The following is a 5050-nucleotide window of genomic DNA, read 5'->3' on the forward strand; positions in this document are numbered from 1 at the left end:
ACAAGGTAATGCTCAAGATCCTACAAGGCAGACTCCAGCAATACATGGAGCGAGAGTTGCCAGATGTCCAAGCTGGGTTCAGAAAAGGCAGAGGAACGAGAGACCAAATTGCCAATATCCGCTGGATAATGGAGGAAACCAGGGAGTTTCAGAAAAACATCTACTTCTGGTTTATTGACTATTCTAAAGCCTTCGACTGTGTGGATCATAATAAACTATGGCATATTCTTGGTGGTATGGGCAGGGCCGTAGCCAGAAAAAAAATCAGGAGGGGTTTTGAAAATTTTGGGCGGGGGGGGGGGGGGTTTGAACCCCTAGCACTCCCCCCCCCCCCCCGGCTACAAATCTGTCAATATCTGCTTGAGATAGTGTCTGGAGGGACTCTTAATGTTTTGTGTCTCATAGACTTATCATGGGGATTTGGTTAACAAGTTAAAATTCATGAGTAAACCAGGTTTTTTTCTAACCTGAAAAATTTGGGGGGGGGGGTGTTGAACCCCTAACCCCCCCCCCTCCGCTACAGGTCTGGGTATGGGGATACCAAGTCGCCTTGTCTGTCTCCTGAGAAATCTGTATAAAGACCAAGTAGCCACAGTAAGAACAGATCACGGAACAACAGACTGGTTCAAGATTGGGAAAGGCTGCATACTTTCACCCTCCCTATTCAACTTGTAAACAGAACACATCATGCGACATGCGGGGCTTGACGAATCCAAGGCCGGAGTTAAAATTGCTCGAAGAAACATTAACAACCTGAGGTATGCAGATGGTACCACTCTGATGGCCGAAAGCGAGGAGGAGCTGAGGAGCCTTATCACCAAGGTGAAAGAAGAAAGTGCAAACGCTGGGTTGCAGTTAAACGTCAAGAAAACCAAGATCATGGCAACTACACCTATTGATAACTGGCAAATAGAGGGAGAAAACATGGAGGCAGTGACAGACTTTATATCTCTAGGTGCGAAGATCACTGCAGATGCAGACTGCAGCCAGGAAATCAGAAAACGTTTACTTCTTGGGAGGAGAGCAATGGCCAACCTTGACAAAATAGTGAAGAGCAGAGACATCACACTGGCAACGAAAGTCCGCATAGTCAAAGCAATGGTATTCCCCATAGTAACCTATGGATGCGAGAGCCGGACCATAAGGAAGGCTGAGCAAAGGAAGATAGACGCTTTTGAACTCTGGTGCTGGAGGAAAATCCTGAGAGTGCCTTGGACCGCAAGATGATCCAACTAGTCCATCCTCCGGGAAATAATGCCCGGTTGCTCACTAGAGGGAAGGATATGAGAGGCAAAGCTGAAGTATTTTGGCCACATCATGAGGAGACAGGAAAGCTTGGAAAAGATCACGATACTGGGGAAAATGGAAGGAAAAAGGGAAGCCGGCCAAGGGCAAGATGGATGGACGGTATCTTTGAAGTGACTGGGTTGACCTTGAAGGAACTGGGGGTGTTGATGGCCGACAGGGAGCTCTGGCGTGGACGGGTCCATGAGGTCATGAAGATTCGGAGACGACTAAACGACTGAGCAGCAGCTTATGTAACTTTGGGCTATGTGGATGTCTCAAAAAACAACACAGATACTTCCAATGGAGTCCCTGCTTAGAGACTGATTGCCAGCCACCCGCAGAACCCATCAAGGGTTTTGTTTTCTCACTTGATTGCCTTTCTGGTTTCCCAAGCCTCATGTTTTGTGTAGAGATTATTCCAAGCTTCCAAAGTCCATTAAATATTAAATGCCTAGTCTGGACAATGGGGCCTCCATTCTGAACCCCACCAATCCCAGCTGTTCTCTTTCTCTCCATCCTGATCTGTGGTATCAGAAGGAAGTTTCAATCAATGAGGAGGAAGATCCTAGGAAGCACGTCTCCTGACCAACCAGGGGAGGTAGTGAGAGGTGAGTTTGAATAGCTGCCAAACTTTATAAAATGTGCTGCACTTTTCTGCATGAGTTATGTCATTTATTTTGTCAATTACGCTGTTCTGCCATCCATCTGGGCATGTGAATAAACCTCTGTTATTACCTTCAAACCCGATCATGTTTTTTCTGGCTTTCAAAGTAGCATGGCATGCAAGGCAACTGATCTACACTGCTCCCTCATGGCAGAGAGCTGATTTCAGTAATACTGAGAATCATTCCCCACAGGCCCAACACCTGAACAGATTTGGCCCTTGCAGTAAGGTCCGGATCTGTTGAAGTGAATTTTTAACCCAGAGTATATTGGGAAATCCCTGGATTAATCTGAAGCATTGCTTGGACACCTCAGGTTAATCTGGAACCCATCACAGGTTTGGGTCATATCTGGAATGGCTCTGAGTACAGATTTCAAGGATTCAAAGTAGAGGAGGAGGAATAGAGCACTGGCAAAGTAAAATATAGAGTACTTGTCTCATCTAAACTCAGTTCTTGGACTTCTATGTTACAACCAAAAAATGTATTATACCTTTAAATTTCTGATGCATGGTTGCAGTGGTTTCCCCCTATTATTCAGCCAGTCCAATCAATGTCTTCTTCATTCTACTTCTGTGTTTAAACAAGCAGGGTAGAAGGGGAAAAGGAATGGAAGAAACCACAGATGCTTTGTCTCACACTTTAACACATGAGCTAAGATTCAAAATACTTTGTCATGATGTAGAATAGTAAATTTGTCCTATTCTCTAGCTGAAGTTCAGCGTATATTAGATCAGTTGATATCCTGGTATCAAATTTTCCAGATTATCATCATTATAAAATCCTTCTCAAAGTATTATATATATCTATATATCTGTACAGTGTTCCATCACTACTTCGCAGTTCACTTTTCGCGGATTAGCTGTTTCGCGGTTTTTCAATAAACTTTAAAAGACTATTATAAATCATAAAAAAATTACAATTTACAGTTTAAGGAAGGGAGGAAGGAGAAGCCAAAGGGAGAGAAAAGAAGCCCAAGCAGCAATGGGAGGAGAAGGAGGTGACTTATCAACACATGATTGGTTGATAAAGACTTAAAATAATATATAACTACTAAAATAATGTATAAATATCAAAATAAATATAGCATCCCTACTTCACGGATTTTCACTTATTGTGGGTGGTCCTGGAACCTAACCTCAGCAATAAGTGAGGGAACACTATATATCTATATCTATATAATAAATTTGCAGTTTTCTTAAAGGTCCTGTTAGCAAGAGGGAAGTTTATAAGTGTTATTGCTATTTTTATTGTTTTTGGTACTACCACTACTATTTTCTGGGTGGAGAATAAGAAGCTTTACTAAGTTTAAATTTCAAGGTCCCCAAATCCCATAGTATCTGTGATGTGGCTGGTAGCCAACTACACTTGAAGGGTAAAGAATATACAAGCCATTTGCAGAGCTTTGCAACAGAAGCTATTTTGAGAGCAAAAAAGTCTCATATTTTAACCTGAATCACCACATATATTATCTTTCCCACTGTGAAGTATGTTTGTTGATTGCTGTAGTGCTGGAAGCAAAAATTAACTTTTTGACTTCACACAGTTTAAAATTAATAGTGTCTGTCTTTCTATAGGTCAGTAAAAAGGAAAAAAGGAAAAGTATGGTATATATATATACCATATATTCATCTGAGAATGTGATCTATGTACTCTCATGTCCTTGTAATAAATTATATGTTGGCATGACAACCAGAGCCATAAGGATTAGAATACAGGAACACAGATCACGAATTAGAAAAGGAAACACAGAATCCACACTATACTTACACTTTAAAGACAACACTCATTCCTGTAACGACCTTAAGTACCTTGCCTTAGAAAAACTACAGACTCCAATTAACACTGACATCAAGAAGTTACTCCTCTGCAGGGAGGCTTTTTGGATCCACAAATTGAAGACCTTAACCCCATAAGGCCTAAACGATAGGCTAGATCTCACTTGCTTCTTATAATGGGATAAAAAAATACTTAAGTCTTTACAGAACTACTGCTGAATGCTCGCAACCTGAGGTAGAATACTACATGTAAGGATCCTCCAAGGACATGTAAGTTCCTTTTGCTGTGAATCCTGATATTTATATACTATATTAGATATTATTGGGGTGTATTATACATGTCTATTTTTAGTATGGTTTGTATTATTTCTAGTATGGTTTGTATTATTTTGACTCAATTTACATTTAATTCTATGAAAAGAAATAAGACAGCAGAGCAGCAAACAGAGGGAACTCCAGGATTACCTGAAGAAGGTCTACCTGAAGAAGGTCACCGAAACTGGATGCATACCCGGGAGACCAGTCGTTACTATTGACATGGAACTTTGTTGCTATTGATATGGAACTTTGATTTACTATTGACATGGAACTTTGATTTACTTTGAATGATCGAATTTGAAGAAGAGTACTACAAACCTTGAGAACACTATCAAGATTGTATTTGTTAAAATTGGACATTGAAATATGTACTTATCTGTACAGTTGGAATATATAAATTGATATTACAGTCATAATATATGTGATTATATCACTTGAGGAAATATAGAACTATAACTTACTTTAAAGTACAATATATACCATACTTTTCCTTTTTTCCTTTTTACTGTATATAATAGACATCTGTGCATATAGCTTTCTATAGGTCAGGCCATTTTCTGTAGCTATTGATGGTAGCATTTTGTTTACATATCAAAATTCAGGGATGAGCAAAGCCATGAAGTAACCAAGTCATCTTAATCTGCAATCCTAGGAATAAAGTACAGAAGAACTCAAAAGAACTTCCTAACTTGCTATCTAATATTCCATTACATCAATGATGGCTATTAGCTAGTAGTCCACTCATTTGTAAAACTAATTAGGCGATTTTGTCTCTTAAAATGGACAACTTGCCCTAGGCATAGAGAGCATTGGAATGGAATGGAATAGAGAGCATTTCCCATATTCATGAGAATTGTATGCAAAAACATTAACATTTTCTAATAAAGCTGAACATTACCACAAGGACCCATCTTGTCCTGGAATGCACAACTGAAGCATTTCTGAAAGATGTTTATCCGACTACCAAAAATGGAGAGCACACCAATCCATTCCAGTCAATGCATC

The 5050-nt window shown here is 39.9% G+C and overlaps 1 long non-coding RNA gene across 1 annotated transcript; it reads left to right on the plus strand.

Moving 5' to 3' along the window:
- Positions 1–3424: 3424 nt before the first annotated feature.
- Positions 3425–4488, plus strand: LOC134298192 (uncharacterized). Its single transcript, XR_010005137.1, has 2 exons — positions 3425–3997; positions 4149–4488. It is a non-coding gene; the product is annotated as an uncharacterized LOC134298192 (long non-coding RNA).
- The last annotated feature ends 562 nt before the right edge of the window (positions 4489–5050 follow it).

The sequence above is a fragment of the Anolis carolinensis genome, chromosome 4 (assembly GCF_035594765.1).
Source record: "Anolis carolinensis isolate JA03-04 chromosome 4, rAnoCar3.1.pri, whole genome shotgun sequence".
Lineage (NCBI taxonomy): Eukaryota > Metazoa > Chordata > Lepidosauria > Squamata > Dactyloidae > Anolis > Anolis carolinensis.